The following is a 13224-nucleotide window of genomic DNA, read 5'->3' as shown; positions in this document are numbered from 1 at the left end:
AAAAATGAAAAACCAAAAACCAAAACCAAACAAAAACAACAACAAAACCACCATAAAACAAACAAGCAAGCAAGCAGTCAGTACTGACCCCCTTCTCACCTCCTATATCCTTTTGATTTCCTAGTAATCTTATTGCAAACAGAGCCCCACACCCCATCAACGCCCCCCCAAAGACCCAGAGTTAAGGAAGGCTACCCCACACAGGCTGGACAGAACATAAACTTCCTCACGCCCCTGTCTTCTCCGGATGCTTCTTTGCTGGGTCTGTGAGCTTGGGGACCCTGAAGGGAGCATCAAGGGACCTTGTGCTCAGGGGTGAGAATACCCTTTTACTCTGGGCATCTGGACACATCTGTGGGGCCCAGGCCTGAACTGTACACATCTGACCTGCTTCAACGTCTCAGCCCTTGTTCAGCAATGTGCCCTGCCTGCCCAGTGGACTCAGTTTTTGTGTCGGACTCAGCTCTCATCCGTTTCCCCGCCTCTGCCCAGGACCCCCTCTGAATCTGCAGGTCTTTGTTACTCTTCCTGGTTCTCCGTCTTCGTCTTGCCAGCTCCCTAAGTGGCTTCCCTGTAGTCCTTGTCATGCCTGGCAGCTGGTGACAGAAATCCCTTCTGAGAAGGATCTGTGCTCCGAGGACAGATGGGCAGGTTGAGTGTGTGTGTGTGTGTGTGTGTGTGTGTGTGTGTGTGTGTGTGTGTGGCGCAGAGGGAGCATCTAAAATGTGAGCAGGGAGGAAAAGCCTGGCTGGTAAGGACAGGGAAGAAGTGATGGAAGAAACTCACTGCACGGTGGCATTGTCTGTGCCAGAAGGGGACCTCAAGGGCAGAGAATGTCCTCTGGTCTCCTCAGGATGGTCCTCAGGGATAAGTGCCTTTTTGTTTCTTTATTTTGTTTTGTTTTGAGACACCACATAGCCCTGGCTGTCCTGCAACTCTGTAGACCAGGCTAACCTCGAACTCATAGAGATCCACCTGCCTCTGCCCCTCAAGTGCTGGGGTTAAAGGGGTGGGCCACCATCGCCTGCTTAGGGATGAGTGTCTTTACAGCAATGGGAAAAATTCCCACCTGGTCCTTCATAGGCCCATGGCTCAGGGGGCGTACCCCACCCCCAATGTACAGGCAGGCATGTGCCTCTTCAACACAACACCAAAGCAGGGTGAACCTGCCTTAACCAGCCTCACTCTGTGAGACAGACAGGGGTTCAGCAGGCTTGGAAGTCAGGCGGGAAGGGCCCAGGTTCATCCACCCCACCATGTCCTCACTGTGCGTTTAGGAAACTGGTCACCGTGTAAGGGACCCACCTTCTTTCCTTTCCCCGAGCCCCTCCCCCCCATCACGCACCAGTGTGCGATGCTGTCTTCACTCGGGCTCTCTTTAGCCCCAGGAGGCCTGGCTTTACCTCTCTGCCCTTCATCCCCACTCACTCTTCCAGCCCAGGCCAGGTGATTGCCTCCTGCAAAGCCCTTCAGGTCCTGGCCTCAGGGTCCAGCCTGTGCCTCTAGTGCTGGGCAGTGCCCACCCGCAGCTGGACTGTGCAAGGACAAGGGCGTGTCTCCTGTGTACTTTTTTTCTGGGGCATAAACAAGCCTCATTGTCCTGGCTTCTACCACCATCTTATTTTTTAATCAGCATTACTGTTGGGTAAGTTCTCCCACGGAGAGCCATGCGGGGTGAGAGCCATGCGGGGTGAGAGCCATTGGCATGCCACACGCTTCCTGCACACAGATTTACAGGACAAGCCTGTGGGATGGCCACTGTGTCTTTCAGTGCTTCTTCCTTAGTTTGGATGCAGTATCATTTCCCCTAATTTCCCCTATCATACAGGATTGCATAAGCCATTTTCCTGCAGGTATCTAATGTACAACAGGACTCTGCCTTCCTTCCCCTTGGCTCCCAGCCTCACTTCTGCTGTCATGGCATGAGCACACCTGTGAGCCTATGTGCAAGGCCACACCTAGAGAAAGCGTGCACATCTGTCTCTCTGAGACAGACTTGATTCATTTACATAATGTGATTCTCTCCAGTTGCATCCATTTTCCTGCAAAGGACTTAACTTCGTTCTTCTTTAGGGCTAGGGGGGAAAAAGGTTTCTGTTCTGGACTCTGTTGCTGGACCCCCAGGTGGGTCCCATAACTCAGCTGTAGTGAATAGCCCTCAGCCAACTCTGGTATGCCCCGTCTCTGTGATGGGTCGGCTTGGAGTCTTTAAATACCAAAACGACCTTCCATTTCAAAGGGGAGGGCCGCTGGCTGCTCTCAGCCAAGGCAGTGGGCTCTGCCCCGTCCTGTGCCAGCCCCTCCCTCATTAGGGCCGTCTCTCACTGGGCTTCCAGAACATGGGCTTCCCTCTTGCCTGCGGTGGGGGTGGGGGCTCCTTCTCTTGAGTTCCTAACGGAGCTCAGGGCTCAGCCTTGACCTTGGTCCTGTCTACAGTTTGTACTGTTGGGATGTCTTTTTACGGGACAAACCCCCACTGCTCACATCCTAGCCGAGACTTCTGACTTGTACACCCTGTTCCTGCTTGATCCTGCCACCAGAGCCCATGTCTCTCATGGCTGGATCTCCCCAGCACCCAAAGCCTACATCTCTTCTCCCCATCTCCCCATCTCCCCATCTCCCAATCCCCAATGAAGGGTGCTCCCTCCTCCCAATCCTGCTCCCCCTCTTCTCCATCCCCACTGAAGGTACTCCTTGCTCCCCCTCATCCCTATCCCCACTGAGGGGTGCTCTCTACTCTTAGTGGTCGTAGCCAAGAATCCATCCCAAGGTCTTCTTAGACTCCTCATTCTAAGGGAATATTCTAAATCTAATCCATCCAGAGAGACTGCGCCTGTTCCCTCACTATATCCAAAGTCCTCCCTGATCCTAGCTGCCGCTCCCTTACCCAGCATCACTGGGACTCTTAGCTGCTCTTTCATTGCGCCTTCCAGTTTAGCTTCCTGCTCCCCTTCTGTTCCTGGGACACACAGGCTTCTCATCTCCTCTTCAGCTTCTGCCTGGACGGGTGTCCTGGAAACCTGCAAGGACAAGTCTGCCCTGAATGCCCCTGTGGAGATTGCTGCTGTCACCAGCCCTCAGCCACACCCCACTTGCGTGGCTCCAGCTTGCTGCTCTGGCTTGCCTTCAGGACCCAGTTCACTTCTTGTGGTCATTATTTGCTGCATCCCACCTCCACTGAAGTAACCCACGGTCAGGGCTCTTCGTCCCAAGCACCTAGCACCTAGAAAGTCCTCAATAAACACTGAATGAGGACCAGGCTTTTCCTTTCTCCTCTCACCTTCGGTCTAGGAGACCGGCCAGGTGGACGTGCTGTGTTTTCTTAGCCCAGTGACCTGGGGAGAAGGAGAGGAAGGCCTTGAAAAGCCAGGAAGCTGCTGGAGGAAGTTTGGCTTACCCCACTAACAAAAATAAAAGCTGCCCAGGTTGGGCTGAGCTCTGTGGACATAGCTGTGACTTTGGCATGGAGGGGACCCCTCCCTTACTGCTCTCCTGTCCCAAACACGAGAGGCCCAACAGGGTTTATCCAACCATACCCATCCCACCCACACCCCCAGCCTACAGTATGCTCCACCTACTGCCCCAACCAGTTTCCTCCCATTCACTCCCCCGCTGTTTCTCCAAACATCTGCAGGAGCCTCCATTCACACACATCAAAGAATGCCTGCTTTGATCTGAGCCAGTGTGGGCAACTGAAATAGCCCCCAGAGAGCAGAGAGAGAGAGAGACAGAGACAGAGACAGACAGAGACAAACAGAGACAGAGAGACAGAGAGGCAGAGACAGACAGACAGAGACAGACAGAGACAGAGAGACAGACAGACAGAGACAGACAGACAGACAGAGAGGAACAGAGGGACAGAGACAGAGAGAGACAGAGAGACAGACAGAGAGAGACACAGACAAACAGACAGACAGACAGACAGAGGAACTGGGAACTGCTCTGGAGGTTCTGGGCTCCCTGCTAATCCTGGCTTCTCTCATAGGGAGCTCTGCAATGAGAAGACGTCTCTGTCTCCCAGGACCCCACTTCCTGACCTGTGGGGGGAGAAATACTGCTGCCTTTGGGAGTTGTCTGTAGGAATTCAGCCACTGTGCCTCATCCCCAGGCTGCTCAGTGAAGGAATCCTCACAAGGGATCCATCCACATGGGGCCACCTTGTGGGGTGAGAGTGGGGCCTCTGGAACTGCTGCAGATTGCTGCCTCCAAGTGTCAGAGGGGATGGTGCGTGACTAGGAAGGACCCCAGACGCTATCCCGAGTTCTTACTGAGAAATTAATGACATTCATTAGTTTAATTCTAGAAATCTGTGAGGCTCATCTGCGGAAACCCCTGGAGAGAGAGAGAGAGAGAGAGAGAGAGAGAGAGAGAGAGAGAGAGAGAGAGTGTGTGTGTGTGTGTGTGTGTGTGTGTGTGTGTGTGTTGGGGTGAAGTCAAGCAACTCTGGACCCAACCCTAGACTCAACAGAAAACTCTGGAAGCATACACACTTTTCTGTGCAAGATTTGTCCCTCCCTTTCATCATATACCGGTGGTTAGGAACACCACAATATGTTGCCACCTCTGGGTCCCCAGCACCAGGAACTAGTGCCAGTGAGCAATAAGGGAGGGTGGCATGCTGCATATGGACGTCTTCCTCTCTGCTGCTTGGCACAGCACTGTAATCTTGTTAACCCAAGAAGCCGTGGAACTCGTGACTTGCTGCTGTCTGTATTGACACATCCACGTGTCAACAGTCAACACTCCCAGTTGAGTTTGCTGCTGTGTGCCAGGGCTAAGGCACCCTCCCTCTGCACAGCCTGGCTCCCACAGTTCTGCTCCATCCTGTCCCCAGGGAGCAGTTCAGTGCTGAGTCACACACCTTTGTACTTACAGTTTCCATGGCATAGACTAGAATCCTGCAGCTTCTGACATCTCCCAAGGATTGCTCAGGTACCTGAATCCCTTTCTTCCCTCTACTTCCTAGGAAGCTGATTTTAACAAATGCCTTTTTAAATTACAGACATGCTCTTAAAAACATAGCCCCGGCGTGTGTCAAGGGATGGCTTCTGCATGAACATGGCAGCCACGGGTCTTACTTTTGCACTGAATCGTATTGAGTTGCTAGCTTCCTGGCTCGCCTGTGACCAATCTGGTGTACTCGCCTCCTTGCCCCTTCCATGCCCCTTCAGTTCCAGGAACCCACTGGACATTTTCCATGCCAGGCACTTCCCGGGACCACAGAAAGCAAAATGATCAAGAGTTAACCTGGTGTGTGGGAAGGTAAATGATCTTATTCAGCTCATTTCAGCCATTTATAAGATAAATGAGGCAGGGTAAGGACAGAGACCAACCATGTAAACTCCATGTGGAATTTACTCTGTTGGCTCACCCATCACCTTCCACTGAGGCCTAGCCAGGAGGTGGGATGGCTACCCACCCACCCTCACACATTACAGTAGGCTCTGCCTTTTTCTCTGTCAGAGAACACCCAGGACAGACATGGTAGAGAGCAATAGGGGTGGAGATGGTTCTTATATTTTCCCGCCAACTATATAGCCAAGCACTGGAGATGCAGTTGGAAGGATGTGCATGAGTTCAGGATTCCCTCATAAAATGCAAGCTCTGGGGACACTGGGCACTTCCCATGGGGACAGTGTAGATAGTGCTCCAGAGAATGTGAAGTCTCTGGCTCACTTCTCTTGCTCGGTTTGGGGGTGGGGATTGCAGGTCCCGACTCAGATTGCCCTCACAGTGAGTGCTTACACAGACAAGAATGTAGAAAGCAGTGAACATTTGTAACAATGGTGCCTGGCATAGAAAACTGGGTCCCCCACCACCACCCTTTGGAGGGAAAATCAACCTGCCTTTAGGCTGCCATGTTAAAAGGAAGCCCCAGTCCACGAGGAGGCTGTGTGTGTTGGACAGTGAACAGCAACAGGTCTGAATTTGAACAACTCCGGTCCAGGCACCAAGCATACAAGTTAAGATGTCTCCAGAGGATTTCATCCCAGAGTCATCCCGGTCATCCAAGCTGTCTGAGTCTTCTAGACTGAGGCCAGAGACACTGCGGATGGACCACAGACAAGCCACCACAATAGTTGTCAACCATAGTAGAAGGGCTATGTTTGTGTCGTATTTATTGAGCATCAGATCAGAGCATCCCTTAGGAAGAGACAACTGAGCTCAGAGTGGACGGATTAAAAAGGAGGGCACTGGAGAAGAGCATCTCATAGAGGAACAGATACAAAGGTCTCTGGTGGGAGGAATTTGATACCCCCAAAACCACTCAACAGAGAAAGAAGCCCCCACCCTCACCCCGAAGATTTCTCAAGTACAGAGGTATTCAACAGAGACTCAAATCCTGAAACACACCACTGGAAGGGCTAGCTAACAAAAGCCAGCAGGGCCACCTCTCCGTTTTAACTCTGTCGCCTGCTTTCAGGGAGTCGGGAAGTAGCCAGAGCATAGGAGAATCCTCAACTTAGATCTGCTGCTCTGTGGGGCTCTGGGGCTGAGGCTTATGTCTGCCTTGTCTAGGCAGAGAAACCACATCATTTCTGTTTCTCTTCTACTTCCAGCCCTCTGAGATGTGTTGGTCGATGGTGGAAACTTGACTAGAATCTTACCAGAAAACAGTTTTAGGAAATACAGTCCCCGGGCTGTTTATGGCAAAGATCAGACAAGGAACGAGGATGTCATAGCTGGCCATCCCGAGGCTCAGCATCCTGGCCTTCCCCTCCTAGGCCACTCCCCCCATCAGTGGGCTTGTCCCTCACCTGCCCTGCCACTCAGTCCCCAGTTGCTAGATATGTCACTTCCTGCCGTCACACCTCCCACTGGCCAGCGTGCCTGCCTTCCCAGGTCACTCACTCTGGAGCTCCAAAAATCCTTCCCCTTCTCTCCCCTCCCCCAGTCCCTTTTCACCCAGGGCAGATGTCACCTCATTAATCTGATAACCCTCCCGCATAGCTCTAATTCTGCTGTCCTTTCTTGTTTCATTCTTCCAGGGGGGGGGAGGGGGAGGCCAACTTTGGCTAAATCTAGTTATTTATTTCACACCTGCCCCCACATAGCACCTCTGTGGCTAACCACCCTCATTTTAAGCTTACAGTCAACCCTCTGCTTAGAAACCAGAGCTTGGCCTCTGTGATGGGAAGGGTCAAGAGGAGGAGGACTTCATCAAGTAAAAGGAAGTTCACTGGTCGAGAGGGGTCCCCAAATGGGTTACCAGCCTTGGAGTTTTAGGGGTTATATGTCATGGGATATAGAACAGGGCTGGATCATAAGCATTAATGAGGTAAAAACTTGGAGACCATGCACAGCATAATGGGGTCTCCATTGTCTCAGCAGGCCATTTAGAACCCAGGGTCTGCAATAGCTACTCTGAATGGCATAGAAAGTTCTGGTAAGCAAGCAGGCAGAGCGGTGAAGTTGGTCCACACGTCAGCATTTTGACAATGGTGCGGTACCATTCTAAGCTGAGACTCTGCCCCTCACTCTCTGCCTGTCCTTAGACTCTGCCTCTTGTCTTGGAACCTCCTGAGAACAGTACTTGACATTCTCATCTCTCTGTCTTGTAAGTCTCTGAGCCCTACAAGCATCTTGTTACTTCTACCTGGAAAACCACTTCTCCTAATTCCATGCTATAATTATTATTGTTGTTGTTGTTGTTGTGTGTATGCATGTGCCGTGACGTAGTGCGGAGGTGGGAAGACAACTTGTGAGAAGCAGTTCTCTCCTCAGCTGCAGCCCCATCCCTTACTGCACTATGGAGCAAAACTCACTTTTTAAAAGGGCTCTTTGCTCATGGCTTTCCATTCTTGGCTTCCCTTTCTGCCTTGGCCCCATTCCATCAGCCTTGTCCCTCAGGTCTCCACAAAACAGGCCTTCCCAAGGTCACCAGTCACTTGCCGAATGACCAAGTCCCCACCACGCCCTCATCTGGTCCTTGTCCCTGGAGACACCTTCTTCTCCCAGCTCCACATTCTCTGACTCACCTTCTACTACCTGTGGCTGCTGGTTCTTGGGTCTTATGTTGACCCTCATCCGTCTTCCTGGCCCCCAAACACGCTGAAGAGTCCCAGAGCTCAGTTCCTCAACTCATCTCCATCTTCCCAAGGGCACACCGAAGTTGGCAGCCATCGATTTCAAATGACAGTTGAAGCCAGATCCAGGGCTGATGATGCCTCAGCCGGCTGGTAGGTAGCTGTTTCCAGCCAGAGCGGCCCCTGGACTCCAGACTCCAGCACCCAAGTGTCTGGTGAGCCGCCCCCCCACATACAATGTTCAATGGCCATATGGAATTTGTACACTCTCAGGTGCTACATTTTCCCTGAACCACACTTCTGAAGTCTTCCTATTTCTGCAAGGACCAAGGGCCCCCACCTCCAACCCCCGTAACTGGGACAAAAGTTCGGCACCACATCTGAGTCCTCCACTTTTCTCACAGCCACAGCGGGCCATTAGGCAACAGATCTCTACCTACGGAGTAAGTCTGGAGTTGGCCTGTTCTCTCTAGCTTTGCCACCAAGACTGGCCTGAGCCTCCATGATCCCCTCCTGCTGCTTACCAGCTTGGGTGCTCACCTGTGTCCTGCTCTCCCCAAAGCAGTGGAGGGGTGTGTTCAAATTTTAAATAAGTGTGTGAGGGGCATGTCCTCACCGGGTTCAGAACTCCAGTCCACAGAGGGAGAGCCGGCCTATGAGCACCTGCAACTCCTTTGGTCCCATCCCATCTTTCCACTCTCCTCCCCGGTTGGCCACAGTGACCTCCTTGTCATTCCCGGCCTTCCCTCTGGTAAGGCTCTCCTCAGATTCTGACAGGTCTTTGCTCCAGGGGATCATTACTAGTGAGGTTCCTTTGCTCAGCCCTTCCATTTCACTTCCCTCCTGAACACTTCAGGCCATCTTACCATGCACACTGCCCATCTCTCCCTCCTAGAATGCAATACATGAAGGCAAGGGCTTCACCTGGAAAATCCTCAGCACCCAGAGTGACGCCCAGCTCAGGCAAGTGTGAGTATTATCTGCTGCATTCCGGGAGGGGTGGAGGTAACAGGTGCGAAGTGAGGCAGAGGTGTGGGCAGGAGCCAGGCCAGCAGGCCCTGTGGGTCTTCTTGCTCCAGATCCGGAGGAGGGCTGACATCTCCATGGTTGTGTTTGGAAAAGCTCACCTGGCTGGGCCGGTGTGGGGAGGTGAGGACAGGACATTCTACTACCGTGGTTCCTCTGGACTTAATGGACTGGTGGTGGAGAATTCTAAAGATTTGTTTTCTGAGAAGTTCTTTCCCTCTTAGAAGGAGGATTGGGAGGGGCTGCGGGACCAAGAAGGTCCCTACATTTGTGCAAGACTCAGTTCCCCCTGGGCCGGCAATTACGGATATCAGCCCCGTGCTCTGAGTCAGCTGCTGCACCAAAGCCTACACAGGTTGCAGGGTGCTGCTTCTCTCCAAGCATCTCCTGCAGGAACTGGTCCCACCATGCAGAGGCCTGCCCCGCCCGCCCGCCCTGAGAGCTTCTGATACAATAGTCCCGCTGATCACCCCTCCTCCTCCTCTTTAACCTGGACTGATTTCAGTAGCAATCATGGCCAAGGGCAAGGGCCTTCTCCATCCCCCAGATGGCAGGAGAAGAGCCACCCAGGCCTGGGGAGGAGAGTGCCAAGTGGGGACAGAGGCTACCCACGGGTGCTCTTGGAATGGAGCCACCAGGGGCCACCAGCATCAACCCTGGTTGTTTATGGTCCTAAGCTGCCTCTTACCCCCACTCAGCTATCCAAACGGCCAGAATAATTGCTCAGCATCTCCTTGCCCTGCTGGGTCCCTCACACTGCCTTTGCCTTCCAAACATTCCTTGAGGGTTCTAATAACTGCTGGTAGGAACAGCAGGACCATTTCAACTAAAGTCACAAGTCAAGCCAGGGTAGAAATGCCTTTCAAGGGCCCCTCCATTTGGCACAGATGGACTTTCTTTGCTGAAGTAATACAATTAATTAATTTCCATTTCGGCCAACATTCATCTATTAACTCAGCTAAGCATGAGACAAGGGAATCATGGCTATCGAGAAAGAGCGTTCCATGCCCGGGCACTCGGGTTAGAATTCTTCCCTTTCTTACAGACTATAATGCGATGTTCCTGAAAGTGATGCCCACCCAGGACGTGCCTGGCACCCTTGCTGTGCATGTTCCACCTCACAAAACCTGCCTGGGCCAAAGGCAGCTGGCACTGCGATGTCAGCAGCTGCAGACTGCAGGACAACCCTAGGTCAGGCATGCAGCAGGTGTGGCGGTACCGTGAACAGGGGAGACTTACCAGGAGGCAGCTCCAGACAGAACATGGTCCACAGAAGAGGATCTGCAATGCAGACTCCGTCCCTGAGGTATACATCTGCAGTCCACTAGCTCAGCCATGTTCTGGCTCCACTCTTGACCATGTTTCTCTCTACTGAGTCCCCTCTTCTGTGAGACTAAAGACAGTAAGCTTGATTCACTGGCCGGCAGGTTCACTTACGTGAGGAGAAAAATGTCTGTCCTGGGGGAGGAAGAAGAGGAGAATGGAGCAGGAAGGTACCAGCTGAGCTCCTTGTGCTCACTGTCCAGTAGTAGTTGGCCTGGTATTTGGGAAAGCACCCCAGCACCTGGGCATGGCCTAAGAAGGATACGGGCTTGAACCCCAACTCTCCCTGTACAAAGCATGTTTTGCAAATAGCTCTGTGCATGTGTGGATTCAAACAATGGGTCAAAAAACAATCATCAAAAACAAGAACAAAAACCCTGTGCCTAAAGGGCCAGAAAGGTGTCTCAGGGGTTAAGAACACTGACTGCTTCCCAACACCCACATCAGGCAGCTCACTACTTGTAACTCCAGTTTCAGGGGACCCAACACCCTCTTCTGACTTCTAAGGGTACCTGTATATGTATGAATGAGCATGATCCTACACACACACACACACACACACACACACACACACACACACACACACACACACATACATACACACTCACTCACTAAAAGGAATCTTAAAAAAAAAAAAAGAAAGAAAAGAAAAAAATTTTAACATGACAAAACTATTGAGAGAGTTTGAAGAAAATTACAGGAGAGGAAGAGCATAACTGTTGAAGAGGAGGCCTTGGTGCTCAGCAAACATACTTCTCTGGACTGGTGTGCATTTATATGCAAATTAAAACAAAACCGCAATACCATACACATTTTGGGGCAGAAGTCTTTACATTTTCCAGTATGGAGTTTTTGAGTGTTCTCGTGCATTGGTGTGGGGATTTAGTTGGCACTTTGTAGGGCAATTTGGCAGGTGCTGTGGTGACATTTACTGGGGGCATTTAGGAGTGAAGAGCTGGCCCCCCTAAGAAGCCCTCAGTAGGACCCTAACCAAGTAAATTCCCCGCGGAGCGCACCGTGCGGCAGGTTGCAGGTGGAGCCAGAGGCCCTGGACAGCATTCTGCGTGGGACAAAGTCGGTCACAGAAGCCTGAGTCTGGAAACACTCTCGCACTCAACTCCTGACCCTCCGAGAGACAGTCAGTAATCACACCAACAGGGAGAAACACAAAAACCCGAACAGGCTACACTTTCTCACGTCAAAATATGTGATTAAAACTGAATTTACGCCTTTAATCCCAGCACTCGGGAGGCAGAGCCAGGCGGATCTTTGTGAGTTCGAGGCCAGCCTGGGCTACCAAGTGAGCTCCAGGAAAGGCGCAAAGCTACACAGAGAAACCCTGTCTCGAAAAAACCAAAAAAAAAAAAAAAAAAAAAAAAAAACTGAATTTACACCTTCCAATCCTAGAGTGGAGACCACCATGGCTACTCTGACCTGAGGATTAGCTGGGCAGTTGGAGACCATGTTTTAGTGCCTCTGGGCCTCTGGGCTGTGACCAGAGCGGGCTTGGTGACCTCCCCTGAAGGTCCATCCCAGGCAGGTGGTTTGCTCTCCAGCTTCTGCAAGCTTGTTAGCTGGGGAAGGGAAGGCAGCTGAAATCCTGTCTCTTCCTGGATAGCCACACAGGGCTCCTCTGCCTGAACAAATGACTCTGCAAAGCACCTCTGAAGGGCTGATTTTAGTGAGCAGGTGTTTTAGGAGACTGCGAACCTGTATGCTTTTAAAAAGCATTACTTTTTTTTATATGTCTGTACACGTCAAGGATCATGTGGAGGTGAGGAGAAACTTGGAGGAGTCACTTCTCCCTGCAGGCTTGGGGCATTGGACTCAGGCCATCAGGCTTAGCAGCAAGCACCTTTACATCCTGAGCCATCTCAATGGCTCTCTTGCCACATTTAAAATAAATATCTTATTCATCCAAATCCATCTGCAAATGATATGCCTGTAGAATGACACAAAGAGACCATGATATCCTAAAGTTACATGGGAATGACACCAGGCCCTTCTGTTAGGGGACAGGAATCAGAGGCAAATCAAATGTAATTAGCTTATCTGATATGGCCCCACCCCACCTCCACCTAGCTCCTCTGATATGCAAGGAGCACTTATAGCCGGTGTTGTGATCCTGGATGCTCAGGGGCCACAGTTTCACCAACAGCTGATGATGGCCAGTCCATTGCCATGAGAGGGCTCAAGAGGCCAAAACCACCCCAGTGCTAGCTCACTGAACTTCTTCCACGTGCCAGCACGGTGCGAGGCACACACCTCCATCGCCTGGCTGGAACTCGGTCTCTAATGACATAAACACCTTTTTAGTTCCTCATGTCAATGTCTTGCTCAGGGTTACATAACTCAGACTCCAGAGTGAGTCTCTGGTTTCAAAGGCTCTGTTTCTCTGTGCTCATTAGTCTCTCCTTTTTCCAGGGAGGTCCGAGGGAACCAATGTTTGCATACAGCTCCACGAGTGCAGGCATGGAGACGCTGACGGCTTTGGGAAATGGCTTCTGAGGGACCCTGGTCGACCTGGGGCTGGAGCTGGGCCTTGACTCTCAACCACAGAGCAGCTCTGAGTTATCTTTGTCTCCATTGTTACATAACAAGTGAGAACGCTGCAGAGCCAGCCCAGCTCCTCAGGGTGGCTTTGGCCTTCACTGGCGACCCAACAAAGGAATGGTGGCTGCTTACCTGGGGTGGAAAGCCTGCTTCACAGTGCGGTTCTTCCCAGAGAGCCAGCCCCGCCCTACAGCCGGCTTTGGTCTCCTTATCCCAGGGCTCTTCCCTGACTGCTTCAGCTTGCAAACACCCCTTTCTCTTTCACAAAGGCTCTCGCGGCGTGTCCGTCTAACAA

General features: G+C 51.8%; 2 long non-coding RNA genes across 2 annotated transcripts in view; one reads left to right on the top strand and one right to left on the bottom strand.

Annotated features, from left to right (window-relative positions):
- LOC121821411 (uncharacterized) overlaps positions 1-3566 on the bottom strand; it is a 20190-nt gene extending 16624 nt beyond the window's left edge. Inside the window, exons 1-2 of the long non-coding RNA XR_013043514.1 lie at positions 3281-3566; positions 2888-3020 (exon numbers count right to left, since the gene is read on the bottom strand). This is a non-coding gene — a long non-coding RNA (uncharacterized LOC121821411). The remainder of the gene's footprint in view (positions 1-2887; positions 3021-3280) is intronic.
- LOC121821410 (uncharacterized) overlaps positions 1-13224 on the top strand; it is a 16308-nt gene extending 3084 nt beyond the window's left edge. The window contains exons 3-6 of the long non-coding RNA XR_006062231.2: positions 4876-4932; positions 8102-8242; positions 10099-10359; positions 12801-13224. This is a non-coding gene — a long non-coding RNA (uncharacterized LOC121821410). The remainder of the gene's footprint in view (positions 1-4875; positions 4933-8101; positions 8243-10098; positions 10360-12800) is intronic.

The sequence above is a fragment of the Peromyscus maniculatus genome, chromosome 11, assembly GCF_049852395.1.
Source record: "Peromyscus maniculatus bairdii isolate BWxNUB_F1_BW_parent chromosome 11, HU_Pman_BW_mat_3.1, whole genome shotgun sequence".
NCBI classification, from domain to species: domain Eukaryota; kingdom Metazoa; phylum Chordata; class Mammalia; order Rodentia; family Cricetidae; genus Peromyscus; species Peromyscus maniculatus.
Note: the sequence above shows the minus strand (reverse complement) of the source record. Positions and strands in the feature narration are given on the sequence as shown.